At 42.4% G+C, this 19,882-nt stretch overlaps 1 protein-coding gene across 2 annotated transcripts in view; it reads left to right on the top strand.

Moving 5' to 3' along the window:
• The first annotated feature begins 14,234 nt into the window (after positions 1-14,234).
• The window catches only part of LOC135227023 (focadhesin-like), a 600,481-nt gene continuing 594,833 nt past the window's right edge, over positions 14,235-19,882 (top strand). For both annotated transcript variants that reach the window (XM_064266808.1, XM_064266801.1), the window contains exon 1: positions 14,235-14,352. The gene's annotated coding sequence lies outside the window, so the exon portion shown is untranslated. The remainder of the gene's footprint in view (positions 14,353-19,882) is intronic.

The following is a 19,882-nucleotide window of genomic DNA, read 5'->3' as shown; positions in this document are numbered from 1 at the left end:
TGATCCTTAGAGTCGCGATTATTTTCTTTAAAAAATTCTCTAGAGGAAGTAAGACGTATACGTCTTGGAGACAATGCTTCAGAAATGTGTCTACTTGCAACATCCTTCTTGTCTGGAGGAGTGCGTTTCCCAGATTCTTGGAGCCTAACAGGAGTAAGTCGGCTGTCAGGCGCAGAGCGCCTGTTTGAAGAAGAACTTCTATCAGGTTCTTGGCGCCTATCCAAAGGAGAGCGGCTACCAGGCGAACAGCGCCTGCCATACGAGAAGCGCCTATCAGGCTCTTGGCGCCTGAACCGAGGCGAGAGGATCTCTGGCGACGAGCGCCTACTAGGTGAGCGCCTACAAGGGGAGAAGCGCCTGCTAGGCTCTCGGCGCCTGACTCGAGGAGAGTGAAAGTCAGGAGAAGAGCGCCTGCCAGGAGAAACGCGCCTAACAAGTTCTTGACGCCTGTCCAGCGAAAGGCGCCTGTCCGATTTAGGGCGCTTGTCAACCGGAGAGTGTAGGCGAGACGAGGAGCGGCTACGAGGCGAGTAGCGCCTACTAGGCTCTTGGCGCCTGTCAAGGGGAGCGATCCTGTCTCGAGAAGAGCGTCTGTAGGGTGAAGATCTCCTACGCGCAGTTTGCTCCTTGTCCAAAGGAGAAACCTGTCTGTCAGGCGAATGGCGCTTGGACGCAGATGTGATCTTGTCCGAAGCAGAAAGTCTCCTGAGAGAATCCGAACGCACAGGTGAGAGCGCCGCTTCCGTCGAATAACGAGAGTCAGGAGAGGGGAGCCTGGACTTCTTTACAGGAAGCGAGACGTCCTTCCTACGACGAGAAGACACGCAAAGAGAGCCAGCCAGAGCCGAAATCTGCGCCTGAAGGTTAGCCAACACCCTTGCAGGAGAATTCACAAACTCGTGAACAGGTGACGAGGCTCGATCTCCGCTCGGGGAACGATACTCCTGAGATCTCTTACGCTTCTTCGCTTCCACCTCAGGCTCTTCCGAAAAAACTTCAGGGCTGGAAGGGCGGGTGCAAGGAGCGTTCCAGGCTCTCTTCGAAGGGCGCGAGGCTTCTGAAGAGCTCCATCCTCGTTTAGGAGAAGGCGAAGGCGAAGACGAGAAGCATTGGCGTAAAATTTCTCTCTTGGAGCGATCCAAGGTAGCCTGGGAACGATCAACAGGAGCTACCGAGGGGACGCCTGACCGTTGGGGATGCTCCCTAACCTTCCTGCGGCTTTCGACTTTCCTCCTCCACTGGGACTGGGAGTCTGGAAGAGGTCTATGCCTGGAAGCATTAGGGAGCCGATCAGACCGCACCCTCCACTGCACTGGGTTTCACTGCACAAATCACTATTGGAATCACTCTTACCTTCTAATTGTTTGATTTTCCTCTCCATACTGCGAATGGTGGCTTTCATGGAGGCCACTTCCGAAGGCGCATCTTCGGCTTCGGTGCAGGGAGCAGGAGCTGAAACTGACAAAGGAGCTACTTCTAAAATAGGATTATCTATATCCAACTCGCTAATACGAGATCTACTACTGCTCCTGGAAGAAGCTTTCCTAACTTTATCCTTTTCAAGCTTCCTCAAGTAGGAAGACAAAGACTTCCATTCATCCTCATTCAGCTTTTCACATTCATTACAAGGATTATTAAAGGTGCATTCATTCCCTCTACACTTCAAACATACCGTGTGAGGGTCTACCGCAGCTTTCGGTAGCCTCACCTTACACTCAGTCATACAACAAACTCTAAACATAGCAGTTTTCTTAGTATCAACATCAGACATCATGAATCCAGAAAAATCCAAAGAAAAGTCCAATAACTGTCCCACAAATCGCGAAAGCCAGGCCAAAAGATCGGGTACTTCACCAAAAGTCCGTAGAAACAATCCAGGGCGAAAACGAGAAAAGAATCCAACTGTCAAGAGGTACCGACAACAGGTGTGGTCGACACCGACGACAGAAAAAATCTGGCAAGAAAGGTATGTTGGTTCTTACACCCGCTTCCCAGCGGCGGGTAAGGTAGATCACCTGACCTACCTGTCGCGTTAGCCGCGAGTTTTGAATTCTGTCGTGACGTCAGAGACGTAAGCTAAGTATATGTCTGACAGGAAAGTTCATGTACAAAAATAACATTTTCAAACATCTAACTCACCTGGTAGTTATATATATAGCTGATTAACACCTTTGGTGGAGGGTCAGAAACAGCTATCATCGTTGGAATTGACATAAGTGTTAATAAAAACAAACTTACGGGTTCGTACCTGTTAAGGAAGCTGACTTTAATGATATCCTGTCTCATTGTTGTCTGCTTTCCTTATGAGGTCCAGCGATCCACCCAGGGGGCTGAAGACCTCTTGGAGACTGTCAACCGGTCAAACCTCTATGTGACTAGACTCCCTACAATACTCTTGTTCCGGGCACTACTAAGGAACAAGTTGATCACCTGACTAAAGATCAATGATTGTGGAAGACTGCATCCAGTCTCCACAAACAACCATAACTTTTCAATAGTTCCAAGAGAAGAAAAAGAGTATTGGATTATGGGTTTTAAGGGGTAGACCCTTTTCCCACTACTGAAAGAGCTGCTACAAACGGACCCAGTGTGTAGCAGTCTTCATACAAAGTTTGCACTTGCGTAAGATAGTGCGACGCAAAAACTGACTTGCTCCTCCAGAATGTTGCGTCCAGGATATTCTGAAGAGATCTATTTTGTTTAAATGCTACCGAGGTTGCTACAGCTCTAACCTCGTGAGTCTTAACTTTAAGTAGCTTCATATCTGCTTCAGTACATGCTGAATGCGCTTCCCTAATTAATTGCCTTATAAAAAAGGATAGCGCATTCTTCGACATTTGCAGAGAGGGTTTCTTGACCGAACACCAAAGCCCTTCTGAAGTGCCACGTATTTGTCTCGTTCTCTCCAAGTAATGCCTCAGAGACCTTACCGGACAAAGAACTCTCTCTACTTCCTCACCCGTGAGATCCGAGAGGTTCTTGGAATTTCGAATGACTTGGGCCAGGGTTGAGAGGGGCGTTCGTTTTTGGCTAGGAATCCCAACTGTAGCGAGCAAATGGCTTTGCCCTGTCTGAAACCTACAGTTTTGCTGAAGGCATGGATTTCGCTGACCCTCTTTGCTGTTGCTAGGCTAATCAGGAAGAGAGTTTTCATGGTGAGGTCCTTAAGGGATGTTTCCTGTAAGGGTTCGAACCTGTCACTCATGAGAAACTTGAGGACTACATCCAAATTCCAAGATGTTGAGGATTGTATTCTTTCCTTAGTTGTCTCGAAGGATCTAAGAAGATCTTGTAGATCCTTATTATCAGATAGATTAAGGTTTCTATGCCTGAAGACAGCTGCTAGCATGCTCCTATAACCCTTGATAGTAGAAGCAGAAAAGTTACGTCTCTTCTTGAGGTATAGCAGAAAATCTGCTATCTGAGTCACAGAGGTACTGGAAGAGGAAATAGAGTTGTCCCTGCACCATCCTCTAAAAGTCTCCCACTTCGATTGTATACCTTAATGGTTGAAGACCTCCTTGCTCTTGCAATTGCACTCGCTGCCTCCCTCGAAAATCCTCTAGCTCTTGTGAGTTTTTCGATAGTCTGAAGGCAGTTAGCTGAAGAGCTTGGAGGTTTTGGTGATACCTTTCCAAGTGGGGCTGTTTGAGTAGATCTACTCTTAACGGAAGGCTTCTTGGGGTGTCCACCATCCATTCCAGTACCTCTGTGAACCATTCTCTTGTCGGCCAGAAGGGTGCCACTAGAGTCATCCTGGTCCCTTCGTGAGCCACAAACTTTTGTAACACTCTGTGTACCACTTTGAATGGGGGAAAGGCGTACACGTCTAGATGTGTCCAATTCAGAAGGAACGCATCTATGTGGATTGCTTCGGGGTCTGGGACTGGAGAACAGTAAGTCTCCATCCGTCTTGTCTGCGCTGTTGCAAAGAGATCTATGCAAGGGGCAAAAAAAGGGCGCCCCCAGATTCGCCATAGACTCTTGCAAACTTCCTGATGGAGAGTCCATTCTGGTTGTCAAGACTTGATGTTTTCTGCTCAGGATGTCTGCTCTCACATTCTTTTCTCCCTGAATGAAGCGTGTTACCAGAATCACGTTTTTTCCTTTTGTCCAGAGGAGCAGTTCTCTTGCTGCTCTGTATAGAGAGACTGAGTGAGTCCCGCCTTGTTTGCTGATGTAGGCCAACGCCGTTGTGTTGTCGGAGTTGACCTGTACCACTTTGTTCCGGACTACGCTCTCTAATTCCTTGAGAGCTAGGAAAACTGCAGTCAATTCTTTCAGATTGATGTGGAACTTTACTTGCTCCTTGTTCCAGAAGCCCGAGACTTCTAACTTCCCCAGTGTTGCTCCCCAGCCCGAGTCCGAGGCGTCGGAAAACAACACTAGGTCTGGGTTCCTCTGCTCTAGGGAGAGGCCTTCCTGGAGCTTGACGGGATCGTTCCACCACTGTAGATAGTGTTTCATGTCGTTCGAAACAGGAATACACATTGACTCTAGTGTCTTCTTCTTGTCCCAATGCTGATTTAGATGAAACTGCAGAGGGCGTAGGTTCAGTCTTCCCAAGGAGACAAACTGTTTCTAGCGAGGAAAAGGTCCCCAGCAGACTCATCCATTCCCTCGCAGAGCACTTCTGTTTCTTTAGGAAGTTTCTTATTTTCTCTAAAGCTTGTTCCGTTCTCAATGTGGACGGAAAAGCCCGAAAAAACCTGACTCTGAATCCTCATCCCCAAGTACAAGATTTCCTGGGATGGGATCAGTTGGGATTTCTGGTGGTTTATCAGAAGGCCTAGGTCTTCTGATAATCGAATTGTTTTCTGAAGATTCTCCAGACAGTTGGCGTAGGAATGGGCTCTGAGGAGCCAATCGTCCAGATACAATGAGGCTCTGATGCGTTTCTTGTGTAGCATTGCTGCTACGTTGCTCATAAGTTTTGTGAAAATTTGAGGTGCGGTATTTAGACCGAAACAAAGAGCTCGGAATTGAAATGTTTCTGTCTTGTAAACAAATCTTAGGTACTTTCTGGAGTTTGGGTGGATCGGGACGTGAAAATAAGCAACCTGGAGATCCAACGAAACCATCCAGTCGTCTCGTCTGACTGCAGCAAGAACTGATTTCGTTGTCTCCATAGTGAATTTTGGTTTTCTTCACGAAAAAATTCAGGGAACTCACGTCCAAATCGGTCTCCATCCGCCCGAGTTCTTGGGGACCAGGAATAATCGATTGTAAAACCCCGGAGACTCCAGGTTCTGACTCTTTCTATTGCTTCCTTCTGAATTAGCATAGAAACCTCTTGTTGTATCGCTAGAGTCTTGACTCCTCTCTGTACTTGGCTGACAGATCGATCGGTCTTTCTGCTAAGGGGGTTTTTTCCAGAAAGGGATCTTGTATCCTTCTTTGAGAAGCTGAATAGACCAAGGATCTGCTCCCTTTTTCTCCCATGTTTGCCAGAAATTTTTGAGTCTGGCTCCTACCACTGTCTGAAGAAGAACTTTGTCAGACTTTATTACTTCCTCCTCTGAAGCCTCTTTTCTTGGAGTTTTTTGTAATAGGTCTTGCATTCCCTCTCCTGAGGGATCTACCTCGAAAGGGCCGAGAACTACGTGGTAGAGGAGTGGTTTCTTTAAGTTTCTGTCCTGCAAAACTTGACGGAACAACTCTCCTTGCTGCTTTAGTCATCAGATCTTGTGTCGCTTTTTGAGTCAGAGCTGAGGATACTTCTTTTACCAAACTATGCGGAAAAAGATGAGTCGAAAGGGGAGCGAAAAGCAGTTCCGCTCTCTGAGTGAGCGTTACTCCACTCGAAAGAAAAGAACAAAATTGGGCCCTTTTCTTCAAGATTCCAGCTGAGAAAAGGGCTGCTAGCTCGTTCGACCCGTCTCGAAGCGCTTTGTCAATGCATGACATAAGGTGAACGAGTTCTTCCGTTTTGGTGACTCAAGTTCAATTTTCAATTTTCTTTCCCAACGAACCCAGAGTCCAGTCTAGGAAGTTAAAGACTTCGAAGGCTCTAAAAATCCCTTTGAGGAGGTGGTCCATTTCAGAGGAAGACCAAAACACTTTCGTCTTCCCCATGGCCGTCCGACGAGAAGAGTCCACAAGACTAGAGAAGTCCCCATGGGAAGAAGCTGGAACTCCCAAACCTAGGACTTCTCCAGTGTCGTACCAGATGCTGGATCTGGAAGCTAATCTGGCCGGAGGAAATGAGAAAGCTGTTTTTCCCTGGTCTTTCTTAGAGTCCATCCATTCCTTCATTAATTTCAAGGCTCTTTTCGAAGAGCGTGATAATACCATCTTCGTAAAGTCGGATTCTTTAGAAGCCTTCCCTAAAGTGAACTCTGAAGGTGGAGAACGAGGGGCAGCTGGCACAAAACTTTCTGGAAAAAGTTCCGCCCAAAAACTTTCATAAGCCTTTTTTTTAAGATCTGCTGAAGGTTGTAGATCTGTTTGATATTCTTCCTCGGAAACGACTTGCATCTGATCAAAAAGGAGAATGGGGGATGTCTTCATTCCTTTCTTCTGATTGACACACAACTGATGTAGCGATGTCATGTTGCGTTTGTGCATCCTGCTGTCCAGTTTCTTGATGCCTGGAGTCTTGTTGTCGTCCAGTACCTTGATGCCTGGTGTCCTGGCATCCTGTCTCATGACGATTTTCGTCCTGGCGTCTTGCTTCAAGACGTTTTTTCGTCCTGGCGTCTTGCTTTCAAGACGTTTTTCGTCCTTGCGTCTTGCTTCAAGACGTTTTTCGTCCCTGCGTCTTGCTTCAAGACGTTTTTCGTCCTGGTGTCTTCCTTCAAGACTTCTTTCGTCCTGGCGTCTTGCTTCAAGACGCTTATCGTCCTGCTGTCTTGCTTCAAGATGTTTTTCATCCTGGCGTCTTGTTTCAAGACGTTTTTTCGTCCTGTCGTCGTGCTTTAAAACGTTTTTCGTCCTGGCGTTTAACAGTAAGAGTAGCAGGTTGATATGACTGCATAAGAGAGGAGAGTTTCTGCTTAAAATCTTGCAGTACGGAAAACTGTGGAGCTTCTTGCTGCTGGGAACAGACTAGAGAAGTTGCAAAGTCAATCTCTCTCTCTTCATTCTGTTCGTCTTGAGATGAAAGGCCTGAAGAACGCCAATCCGAAGGAGGAGCAGGAGCATGCACTGAAGGCATCCAATCGTCCGATGCTTCCTTTACTCCTACCAAAGACGACGGCCGCCTGTGCGGTATCTTACGTCTTATATTGGTAGGAGAGCAAACATCGGAGACGAAAGGGAAGCGAACAGGAGTTGTAGCACGCACCGAAAGTCTCCTTCGTCCGATCCTTCCTTACTTCCTGCCAAAGACGACGGCCGCTTGTGCGACATCATGCGTCTTGATTTGGCAGGAGAGCAAGCATCGGAATCGAAGAGAAACGATCCGGAGTTGCAGTTTGCACCGAAGGTTTCCCCCTTTCCAATATTTCCTTGCCTCCTACCAAAGACGATGGTCGCCTGTGCGACGTCTTACGTCTTAATTTGTAGGAGAGCAAATATCGGAACCTGAAGGGAAGCGCTCGGGGCTGCTCCAATGACTACATCCTGGACGCTCTTGACGTATATCGTCCTGGCGTCCAGTATCAAGACGCTCGGCGTCCTGGGATTTCCTTTTAATGGGTCTGGATTTAGAAGTCTGACGCCAGCCCCGTCTGGGTACTGCGTCGTCAGAAGACGAAGAAAACACTTTAACCTCGCCTTTCCTATAGCGAGGGTGAGCGTCCTGGGGATCGTCTACAGGTACGCTCGAGGGGACGACCGCTCGGGAGCTAAAACCTCTCGCCTCCCTTCGTCGGTCGACTTTCCTTCTCACAGGGGTTGGTGAGCTTGGAAGAGGTCTAGGACTAGGAGCACGACAAGTCCGAGCGGCCGCACCCTCCACTGCACTTGCACTAATTTCACTATTCACTTTAATATCTCTCATATTAGACCATAATTTATCCCTGTCTTGTGCCAGGGATTCTACCCGTTGACCAAGGGCTTGAATGGCCGTCATCATGTCCTGTAATGATGGACTTTTACCTGTTTCTGAAACTGGATTTGGTAATGATACAACAGGAGGAGGATCAATAGGATTATCGAGGGATAGAGAACTATCTATTCCTTGACTGTCTATGGAGGAGCGAGACAAGGTCTTCTTCGCTCTCCTTATCCTATCCTTCTCTAATTTACGCACATAGCGGTAATATTCAATCCATTCAGTCTCAGGCAAGCCCACACATTCATCACATCTATCACCTATCTCACAAACTTTTTCCTCTGCATTTACTACAAATAGAATGAGGATCTAAAGAGGATTTAGCAAGTCTAGTCTTGCAACCTTTCACACACATTCTCAAACTTGAAGCAGAATCAGACATGATGAGAAATCAAAAAGAGAGATCAAAAACAAGCAAAGGTCAAACCAACAATATCGAAACGAAATCAAAATCCAATCAAGCGAAAGCCAAAGCCAAAGTGTACTTCACCAAATAATACTGCAAAAGACACGGGCTATAACGAGCGAAGTTCCAACGATGTCACCGTAGCGGCGGCAGGGAAGATCTGAGGAATAGTTGGTATGGTGCTACGTACCTGGTAGAGGGCGCACAGGTGGTGCACCTGACTACCCAATCGGCGATTGCCGCGAGTTTTTTGAAATTCTGCCGTGACGTCAGGGACGTAAGCTATATATATAACTACCAGGTGAGTTAGATGTTTGAAATTACACTCTTTATAGTTAACCTTCTCAATGGTTCTTCAACAGTAGACAGATTATTTATAAACCTTCCAGAGTAATTTACAAGACCAAGGAAACTCCTAACCTCGTTTGCATTTTCAGGCCTCTCAGCCTCGTTTACAGCTTTGACTTTGTCATCAGTAGGTTCAAAGCCTCTCTTTGATAAAACATGACCCATAAATACTAGTTTTTCCATACCAAATTTATATTTATCTGGATTCAGAGTTAGATTTCTACTACATGATGTTACCAATACCTTTTCCAACCTCTTGTCATGCTCTTTAACATTAGTACCATGGACAATTATGTCATCTGCTAGCACTTTAACTCCTTCACAATCATATAATACTGGTTGTAAAATATGTTGATAAACCTCATGAGCACAGTTAACTCCAAAACATAAACGTTTGTACCCAAAATATGTAAACCTTTGTGAGTTACAAAAGTGGCTAAATGTCTACTCTCAGGATCTAACTCAATTTAATGAAAACCCCACTTCAAATCAAATTCAGAAAAAACAACAGCACAATTCATATCAATCAACAATTCATCAAAAGTAGGAATTGGATGTTTAATTCTCAAAATAGCCTCATTGACTCTTCTCATATCAACACAGAGTCACAATTCATTACTATTCCCAGGCTTTGGGACAAATACAGGAGCCGATACCCATTCAGTAGGTCCCTGTACTGGCTCAATACGTAATATCCAAACCCAACATATCATCAAGTGTTTTTTCCACTTGTCCCCTAATATTAAAAGGACTTCTTCTCACAGTTTGTGTTACAGGTTCACATTAGAGATAACATGTAATTTCAGTGAAAAATCAGTCAACTTACCCAGACCTGAAAAGTAAGTTTCGTATTTAACTTTCAAACTGGGATACTTATCACATGTAGTACTAGTACTTATTGCATTTACATCCTCACCAATCCTTAACATATTTAGTGCTATGGCAGTATTTTTCCAAAGTAAATTATCATCAATGACATCATTTTTCTCTACCACAATAAAATCTGCATCCACACAAACTCTCCCAGATGGAGATGCAATCTTACTGCTGAATTTCTCCTCTTACCTTTAATGGAGTTGTGACACCATAAGGATACAAATTCTTATTACAGTTTCTTAAACATACATACATACTCAACATCTCAAAATCACTTGCAGTAATAAGATTACAAGTAGCACCTGAATCAATCAAAAATTTAATTGGTACATTACTAACATTAAAATAAAATAAAGTAGATGTTTCACACATACCTCCGACATGAAACAAATAATGGTCTTCATAGTGATCATCATCATAAAAAGTTTCACTCTGAGAATCTTTAACAACACTGACATGCTGGTTTAGCCCAGAATAACCTCTTGGACCTCTGGAATAATTTCCAGAACAACCACTTTCTCCCCAGGGCTTTTTCATTCCTGGTTGTGACACTGATGCTTTAGGCATATGATCTGACTCATAATTAGTATGAGAAACACTACTAAGGTTGGACCGGCAAACACGGGCTAAATGTCCAATTTTACCACAACTTCAGCAAGCATTATCCCTGGCAACAACACAGTCATTATGCCAATGACCTTGCAGACCACATCGCTAACAACTTTGATTTACACTTGAGTTAGGCCTACCATTTCTCCGGCCTATTAGAATGCACAAAACTTCCTATGCTTCTTCCTATTTTTCCTTGAAACGTAATATTACCATGGGCTTGATATTCTAACTTATTCACTTTAAGATTATCTGGCCTAGGCCTAACAAAATCCTCTTCGATTTGCCTAGCCTGGCTCTCAGCCATTTCATAAGCTCTTGCCATCTCCACAATATTATCTAAAGTCAGGTTTCTTTCCCTTAAAAACCTTACTCTTAGTTTCTTAGAAAAACACTTCTCTATGATCTGATCCGTTAAATTAAAATTTACCTCAGCTGCAGGGTACTCACACGACTTAATCAAATTTCTTAACCTAGTTAAATAGCATTCATACTTTCGGATGGACCTTGGCAAGCTTGCCTGAAAACATGCCTCTCATATGCCACATTCTTTTTAGGCATGAAATGATTATCCAAAGCTGCAACTGCATCATCAAAAGTATCTCCAGCAACAGTTAATGTTCAAAAAATATGTTGTACGTCCATACCTGCTTAGTGAAGCAATACACCTTTTTTCTGGGAATCCTCTGTTATACCACTACCTTGTATATAGTATGAAAAAGACTCCTTCCAGTCTGCCCACTTCTGTGAAACATTTGCCAACTCCTCAGGGGAAAATGCTGGTAGGGGGGAAAATGCTGGTAGGGCGTTAACTGCAACAGGGTAGCCATTGCCACCAGTAATCTAAGTTAGGCTAAGTTACTCACGTATCCAGTAGGGTAGGCTAACGCACGCTACCATAGTCTGGCCAGGGCTATATGCAAACTCGACTGCTCCAACAAAAACCAGGTTTCTGGATGAACAGGCTCTTGACACCTCATAACTTCGTTGGAGACGTCTCTTCATGGGTTATCCTCGTTGCCATTCATAATATAGGTGTGGAGAATGGCATAATAATGGAAGCACATAATAATATAAGCATCTTGGCAGCAACATAACTTTATTTCAATCCTTGTTCCGACATCGTCTCAATGACCAACAACATGGCTTACATGGCGCAATCTTTTTAAAACATCGAATGTTCCCAAAGTTAAGGTACATAGTGCATTAAAGAAAATTAGTTTTTTTACTAACACTACAATTAGATTTAGTGTGAAATTGAAGTGACCTAAGTTAGTTTGAATGTGTGGTGTTGTGATTTTGCCCGTAATTTGAAAATCAAAGTTCATTTATTCCATGACCGTGGAGTCACGTGTTCGCTGTGCCCAACCACAATGGGTAAGGTTGTTAGTGTTGGGAGCACATGACAGTAGGATTTATTCTTATAATAAAAATTGTAAAGTTTTACTTGTCCCTTTTTCATTTGTCCTTGTGCAAGGGTTGGGAGCTGTCCCTTCAGGTGGGCCTATATGCCAACAAGATCTGGCTAACCTGGTAATATCAGTCATTGAATAATTTACAACAGCGGTCCATTTATTTCAGAGTTGATTTCATCAGTATGTTGCCAGCTATGGCGAGTCCGCCTTTCAGTTAATGTATTGATAAATTTTAACGAACTGGATATTGGTACGGCAGCCGTACCCCGATCGCGGTAGATATTGGTATGGCAGTGAATTGCACATGCGCGAACCCTTGTTTACCGCCTCAGGCATATCAGTGACAGCATGAAAAATGGTGACGGAACAGCATGAACCGCGGAATAATACATTAGTTTTCGCCGAAAAACATGTTTTCAGGCTATAACGAGCTGAAAGCCATAGACAACTATGAAGACTGAAACTTTCAAAAATTGTATATAAGTAGGTCATGAACGATCGAATCGGTCCTGAAAAGAGCTCCGAAGAGGAGATTCAAGGAGGATTATATACACTACCATCGTACCTTTGGTGACTTTCTCGGCCCTTTCTTCTGCACGACATCGGCAGTTGCAAAGGGCCGCCTTTATACACTTTACAATATTCTTTAAATTCACTTCATTGGGTATTGCAGCTGTCGGAGAAGACGATCGAATTTACCAACTAGTGAAATGGCAAAATTAAACAAAATTTCAGCACTATTCCATTAAAATTGGGATAGTTTCTTTTTTTTGTAGCACAAAAAAAAAAAAAGAGGGACAAAATTCACAAAGGCAAAACAAAAAGGAGGGGGGGCATTTTGCTAAATAAAAAAGAGGGACAAATGTTAAAAAAACGGGACTGTCCCGCCTAAAAACCGAACTCTGGTCACATAATACAGTATGATTAGCAAACTGGTAAATGGATACAGCTAACTGCCGTACCTACAGCAAGTCAAGAGCGCAATACGGTACCACTGACAGAATCTGCCGTTCCCCCACCACACTATGTTATTTGTACGGCAGGAAGTCTGAAATTGACGCATGCGCAATTCACTGCCGTACCAATATCTACCGTGATCGGGATACGGCTGCCGTACCAACATCCTGTGCCTAAATTTAAATAGTTTAGTTTAATAAAAGTGGAAAATCCCACCCTGATCCTTAATTTGGATGTTCATTGATTGAGCCCTTAAGGCCAGGCTATGGAAGTCCATAGAATCTGCAGACAGAATCATCACAGTTGGAGGGAAAATTTCCGACAGTAACTGTGAAGCAATGTGCTCCAAAGTTCCATTAGCCTACTCATTTTGACTTGCCTTCATGAAATGCAAAATTGTTAAAAGCAGCTACAAAATTGTAGGAAAGTGAAAAGCTAGACCTAGGTAATTGCAAAACAATAATGATATAGGCTACCTATGCCGATCTTAAAGGACACAGCAATGACAAGCCTTCCACTAGGCCTAGTCCTATTCGCCACAGACCTGTGGTAGGCTACTTGTGAAAGCTCGATAGTACTAGGCTATTCCATGACATGAATGTTCACTTTGACTAGCTTTTGTCCTGCCCAGCATAAAACTGGGCATAGCCTACTAAAGAACTGTAACTTTGAAAAGCTATGATATACCAAGCTATGGTTGCAAAACGATATCTGAAGGCATATACTAGTAGGCTACGACCCTACAGGAGACAGAAGTGCCAAACCATCCACTAGGCCTAGCCCTTCTCGCCATCGACTTACATTTTGGTCATTGACTTGTGATCCTTAATCCTTTTGGTCACTGACTTGCTTTCGTCATAGGTTGCTAGAAAAAATATAAATTTCGTCATACTAGAACATTGGAAACTTCGACTGCTATAGCAGCTTAACAATTATCTAAAGACATTCCGGTTACCTTAGAATGGTTGAAGACGCCATCCAGGAGCCAAAGCCAAACCCAGCTACATCTGGCCTAACCTCTGTACGATGAATGGGCAGTAATAATGTCAAAAACACGTAAATCCGCTCCCACACACATATCCATGCAGATTATAGGTAGTCACTTGATGACATTGTAAATTTGGTACAGTTACATTTACAGACGTATCACAACGCTAACACAAATCAAATCCTAACTTAACCGCAATTACCGCGAATGTCACCACTCGTCGTCAAATTAGAGTTTAGACACGAAGTCAAACTTAGGAGTGTTTAACATGAAGCAAATATGTTGTCAGACGTCACATCTTTATAGAACACTTAATGCAGTATTACCTACTGAATGTAGTAAGTCTTGTAAAACTACGGAAATATAATAATTTTGACCAATTACTAACATTTCTTTTTAATATCCAGTCGTAATTTTTTATTCAAATGAACAACATTTGTACTTTCCTGTATGCTTTGGCTGAATCCGCTTACCACGAATATTCACACAAATTGATTAATATTTAAACACATACACGCAGACCCATTAGGAATTCTGGCTTAATTCTTTTAATCCTTTTAAATGATTATTTAGTTTCGTGGTAACAAAATCACCTTAAGAAACGCACCTGCTGGCTGTGGGTGGGCGTTTTAAAGACTAAAGTGTCATCGCCAGCAGTCAGCACTGTGTCAAATTTCCATGTGAAGTTACTGTGAATTTTCTGTCGTAGCCACGAATCGAAACCCGATTGCGGATTAGACATACGCCGATTATAGGGGTAAGTGGGTAACATACTGGCGTAAATATGAAATTATTCTCGGCCTCGTAGCCAATGTGTAGCCTAGGCCTATCCTTACCAAAGGTACTTAGCCTAGCCTATATTCTTTGGTACATGACACACTAGTCTACTTATGGCTTTGTTAGAGTAGCACGACATAAGAATGAGTTTAATAGGCATTGATATTAACCACATTCATTCTGGTAATCTCTTAGCTAATCAGGATTTGCCCTGCTTCCAGAATGCTGTTAGTAATAACGAGTGAAAGGTAGTTTAAGCTTTAAGGGTAGCATTAAAGGCTGAGGCCTGAGTTGAGCCTAGGTTTTACTAATACAATCAAGAATGGATCTACCCGTTGTGATGTGCTCAGATTGCGTCTTTTGGCCCTTACTTGATTTGTCTTGTAAGATTTATGGTTTCATGGCCTTCTCCTAGTTATAGTTATAGGCTAGCCAAACGTCTCTAGCCAGCCTCCATTAGACCAGTAACAATGGACCCTGTATTAATTGTTCTCAGCTTTTACTCATTACTTTTACTGTTTTATTCGCTGTTCATTTCTTTTATGCACTGTCAATTCCGCTATTTAAAGACTCTACATAGTCCCCCTTCAAGAAAAAAATATTTTTACTTTAAGTCATTGTCCCAGTCTGGAGCTGCAAATGTAATTTTCGTATTTTTAATGTGTGCTTTGATTATTTCTGATGTTCATTACTGTAGGAAATTAGTAGTTTCACAGATACAGGACCCTCCCTTAAAGCCCACAATTATTGGGGAGCACAGTGGGAAAGTGGGCTTTTGGGTGAAAGAAAACAGAAAAATGAGTGTACTTAACCTAACCTAACCAAAGCAAATACGTATTCCACTCATAGATAATAGATAAATCCATGTCATGAACTTACCTGTTTCTTCACAAATACCATAGTGAGGTCACTGAAATTCACAAGTCTTCATACTAGAAATATGGAATATAAGACAAATTCCCTGAGAGTGACCAAGAGTTAGTGACAGTTCAGAGTTAACGTTCAAACAACAGACAAGGGTTCTTTATAAGTAGATTAGTAGAGAAACTACAATTAAAAATGCTAACATGCACAACCACCAGATGGCACCCCACACAACAACAAAATTTGGTAGGTTCCTTTATGCACCAGGTCCTTACTTACCCAGTGCTTGGTGCCACTTTGAAAACGTTCATTAAGCCTGACCATAATCAGAATCAGAGCAAGTAGAATTATCATGGGGATGCTAGATTACATCTTTGTTCAGTATTTCACCCTTTTATATTTTACTCCCCCAAAAACTGCTTTCCTACTGAGGTCCCCATAATTGCTGGATAAAAAGGATTCCAGTATCTTTAAACTTCTAATTTGTTACTGAAAATTAGCATAATAGAAATACACTGAAAAAAAAAATCCAATTGGGCAAAATAGTCCTAGGAACAAGAGTTACATGTTTACACCCAAGGAACCATGAATTCCAAAATCCTACATAATTAATGAAACTTGAAAGAGCCAATCAGTTTTCAGCAATGTCCACATTCCCATGTTTTAAGATGAAAATAACAAGAGGTTCCAAATATGGGAGCTATCCTTACCTACAATGCTCTTGGAAAAAAATATCCAAACCAAAGCCCTTCTTGCGAACATAGCAAGTATTAGTGTCAGTAAGTAAGTATCCCAGTAACAGTATAAGTGCAATAGATACTATAGTAGATTCACATTAACCGTGCATTTGATGTCTAGGCCAGTCCCCTACAACGCTCCAGATTGGCTGTTGATAAACCAATCGCGGGGCTGGAAACTCTCAGTCTCTCGAGAGAGTTCACATGGGTAGGATCTATGTTCCACCTCTCCTGAGGGATACATCTTTCAAAAGTATCCCTCAGGAGAGGTGGAACATACATCCTGCCTATGTGAACTCCCTCAACAGTCAATCCGGAGGGTCGTAAGGGACTGACCTAGACATCAAATGCACGGTTGATGTGAATCTACAATAGTAGGCATTTTGTATTAAGTATTGTAATGAACTTGACAACAACAACAACAAGAAGGAATGTTCTTTGTCAAGAACTAGTGGTAAAGTAAAAATAAAATACCAAAGCCCCACACATTAGTTTGGTCCTTATGGAAATTATCAGTAATCCTGTTTTTGCTGTTGTAGCAATCACCAAGTAGGCAGGGGAAGGCTTTTAATATCTTAAAACAAAGTAATGGGAGATTTTTTAATGATTGAAGTATCTCTCTCAAATCTGTTATTAAATTCTGACTTTGATTGTAGTATCTTGGATGCCAGGGCCCGAAATGTTCTGCAGTCTCCTAAACTCACCCTTTTTTCACTATTCATTCTTTTCTTCATTTAATTTTAACTTTTTGATTACCATCCAATTAGTATTATAAATCAAAATTCTATTTGCAGTGTTATACTGTGTTACAGTACTCCTAATTTTCATGGTTATCAAAGCATTAACTAAACCCACATGTTGGAAGTGTGTAAAGATTTTGGTGAATCCTTGCATGATTTATGTATCTTATGATTAATTGAAGATATATAATAATATATATATATATATATATCTATATATATATATATATATATATATATATATGTGTGTGTGTGTGTGTGTGTGTGTGTGTGTGTGTGTGTGTATGTGTGTGTGTGTGTGTCCCCCCTTACACCAAGGTTGGAGAAGTTGAAGCCCAAGAGGTCCGGAGTGGGGGAAAAAAAATTCAAAATTACCAAAAATGCAAGTTGAAAATGAGTAAAATGCAAAAGAAAAATAGACACTGTAATCATGTTTTGCTACCACCAAACATCTATTGTTGAACTCATTAGTGGAGGAATGATTGAAGATATGCATTAACTAACCTCCTCAAGCTTACCTTAATATAATCTCAGTTATAGAGAGTGTGATGCTACTATCACCACCACCATCTATCACTCATAGAATGACCATAATCACATTTACAGAATAGAAAATATTTGGATACACAAAACTCTGTGTATCCAATTTGTTTCTAGTCATAGCAGAGTAAGCCTAAAAATTACATACTTTAAGACAACTACGTTTTGTATTTATTGCCAGAAATATGAAGCATATATTTTTAATGCTGCATATATTCTGTTCTTTTGACTATCACTGATTTCATTTTGTTTTCTTAATCCCTTCTAACAAAGTACTTGGAACCATAGTGGAGAGATGGGGTTTTGAAGCTGGAAACATTAAAAAAATGTAATTTGCCTTGATAGGGATAGGGAAATTTAAATAAATCTTATATCTAGTCAGAGAACTATACCATATGTGTTTGTAACATAGGGTGCCAGACCGAAGCTAATCAGAATACGTATACTGTATCTTACCCTCACTAGAGGGTTTTATTCCTCCACCCCTGCCCCCTATGGCATCCCACACTTGATTTGAAATGACTCCTTATCTTAAGCTTTGGTAATTGAAGTTCATGGTGCTTCATGGATAGCTCTGATAAGTTGCCCTGTTTAGGTACTGTATCATTTTCTGAAGATGGCCTTCACTCATTACCACATTATTTACAATCTTGGCTTATTGTTGAATTAGTGCACTGTTGTTCACTGGTAGCCTACCAACATTTGGTTTACACTGTTATCCATAAAGATAAGGATATTGCTTACTTACCACACTGACAGGATTGGAACTGAAACATGATCACTTTGAAAGTTCATAAAATTAATTTGTTCCCACAGGAGTACAAACCACTGCTTCTTAAGTAGAAGCATTTCACAGTGCGATCCGGAATCACTGAAACTAGGTATCAAAGTGGTTTATTGGAGGCAGGTAAGTAAGCAGGAGAAACTCCCCACTCACATTCCAGGAACAAGCTCTTTTTCTTTTGCCAGTCAAAACATCATGGTGTGCTCTGATTGATCATTAGGTTGAAACTAGTTTTGTCTTCTTTAACAAAAGTAAGTGCTTGGCTGTTTTATGCCCTTTGTGTTAACCAGCTTTGTTGCTCTGTATTGGTAGTTCCTGAGGCATGTGGTCTCTTTTGGCAGTAGTATAGGAAGTCCAAAAGATGTTCACCTGTTTATTCAAAGGGGACACTTCTGCCTTTGATACCGCTGAATTATTTCAACACCTTTCTCCTAGACTTCCCTTTCTAACTCCCTACCTTCTGCTGAGTCTCCTCAGGCTCACCAAGTGGTTTATATGTATGAATGTAGTGACAAACATGCTCTTTCCAACAATGCTAACCCAGGTATGCGTGGTGAGTTCTTTCAAGTGAGATTGTGGCATGTGTTAGAGGTTTGCCCCCTCCTAACACTGTTTCAGTATCTGCTCCAGGGATTCAGCTTCAGTAGAGTAACTGTGGCTTTCCTTTTTGGGAAGTCTGCCATTCTCTGCCTTTTTGGATCACTTAGCTATGGCTATGGGTTCCTTTCCTGCTCTTGGTGCTGTTGCTGTTTGCCCCTCCAAAGGAGCCCAACCTTTGTTGAGTCTCCCATAATGGGTTGTCCTACCTGTGGGAGATACCTCTGATGTTGAACATGTCAGACTCCTCCCTCTGCTGTAACTTGTTTTAGTTTGTTATCCTGCTGTGGTAGCAAAGAGTAAGACTGTTGTTCCTTCATCAAGCTGCTCCTCCCTTTTTGGTCTTTACATAGAAAGAAGAGGAGGAGGTGTAGGTAGTCCTCTCCCAGGGTTGGCAATGGTGTTCACACACACCTTTGGGCGAGATATCTGCTGTAAGTAGGGTTGACTTGGGCATTCCTGAGCACACACAGGACCTTGAGTCTTCCTACTTATTCCAAGATCAGAGGGTCTTCCCTGGACAATTTTTCCCATACTTTAGCAAAGGTACACTGATGTAGAGCCAGGGGTACCTCTTGTTCAGTTTATGTATGGTCTGTTGATTGTGCATGTGTGGACAGGGGGTTACTTTCAATAGGTTTCCAATGTGATACTCTTGGATATCAAGACGATCTGTATGTGCGAGAACATGCCACCCTTTTAATATTGCAGAGTTCATTGAGAGCTCTTGATGTACATATACTACTAGATCTAGAAATTGAGCATGTGCATAAAGAAGGACCACATGTAAAGGTCACCACATTACAAAACTGCTGGGTATCACAGCAAATTATGCATACATGATGACGCAAACACTTTGGTTGTTCCTAGTTCATCCAAGATTACCAGTGTGCACATGCATAGTAGCACACATACGCATTTGTCCATAGCCTCTACAACACTAGTTCAGTTTTGGCTGATCATTTGAAAGGTTATGGAAATGTGGACCATGATTTCATGGTGTTATGAATAATTTTGGCTTGTGATTCAGTTATGATACTTAAAGTTCTGATCTTTTGTGTCTGCAGTTTTGAGTGTGATCACCATGGCAATTGGGCATTGTCTCCCTCTCCATCATAAGAGGATTCATCTTTTTCCTTAAGGACTGATAGAACCAGGAGTCCTTCTCCTTCCAAACCCCACTAGGCTGAGTTGGCATGACACTCAAGAGAACATTGAGCTCAATTGTGAGGGCAGTGATTTGGGGTA

Source organism: Macrobrachium nipponense, chromosome 15 (genome assembly GCF_015104395.2).
Source record: "Macrobrachium nipponense isolate FS-2020 chromosome 15, ASM1510439v2, whole genome shotgun sequence".
Lineage (NCBI taxonomy): Eukaryota > Metazoa > Arthropoda > Malacostraca > Decapoda > Palaemonidae > Macrobrachium > Macrobrachium nipponense.
Note: the sequence above shows the minus strand (reverse complement) of the source record. Positions and strands in the feature narration are given on the sequence as shown.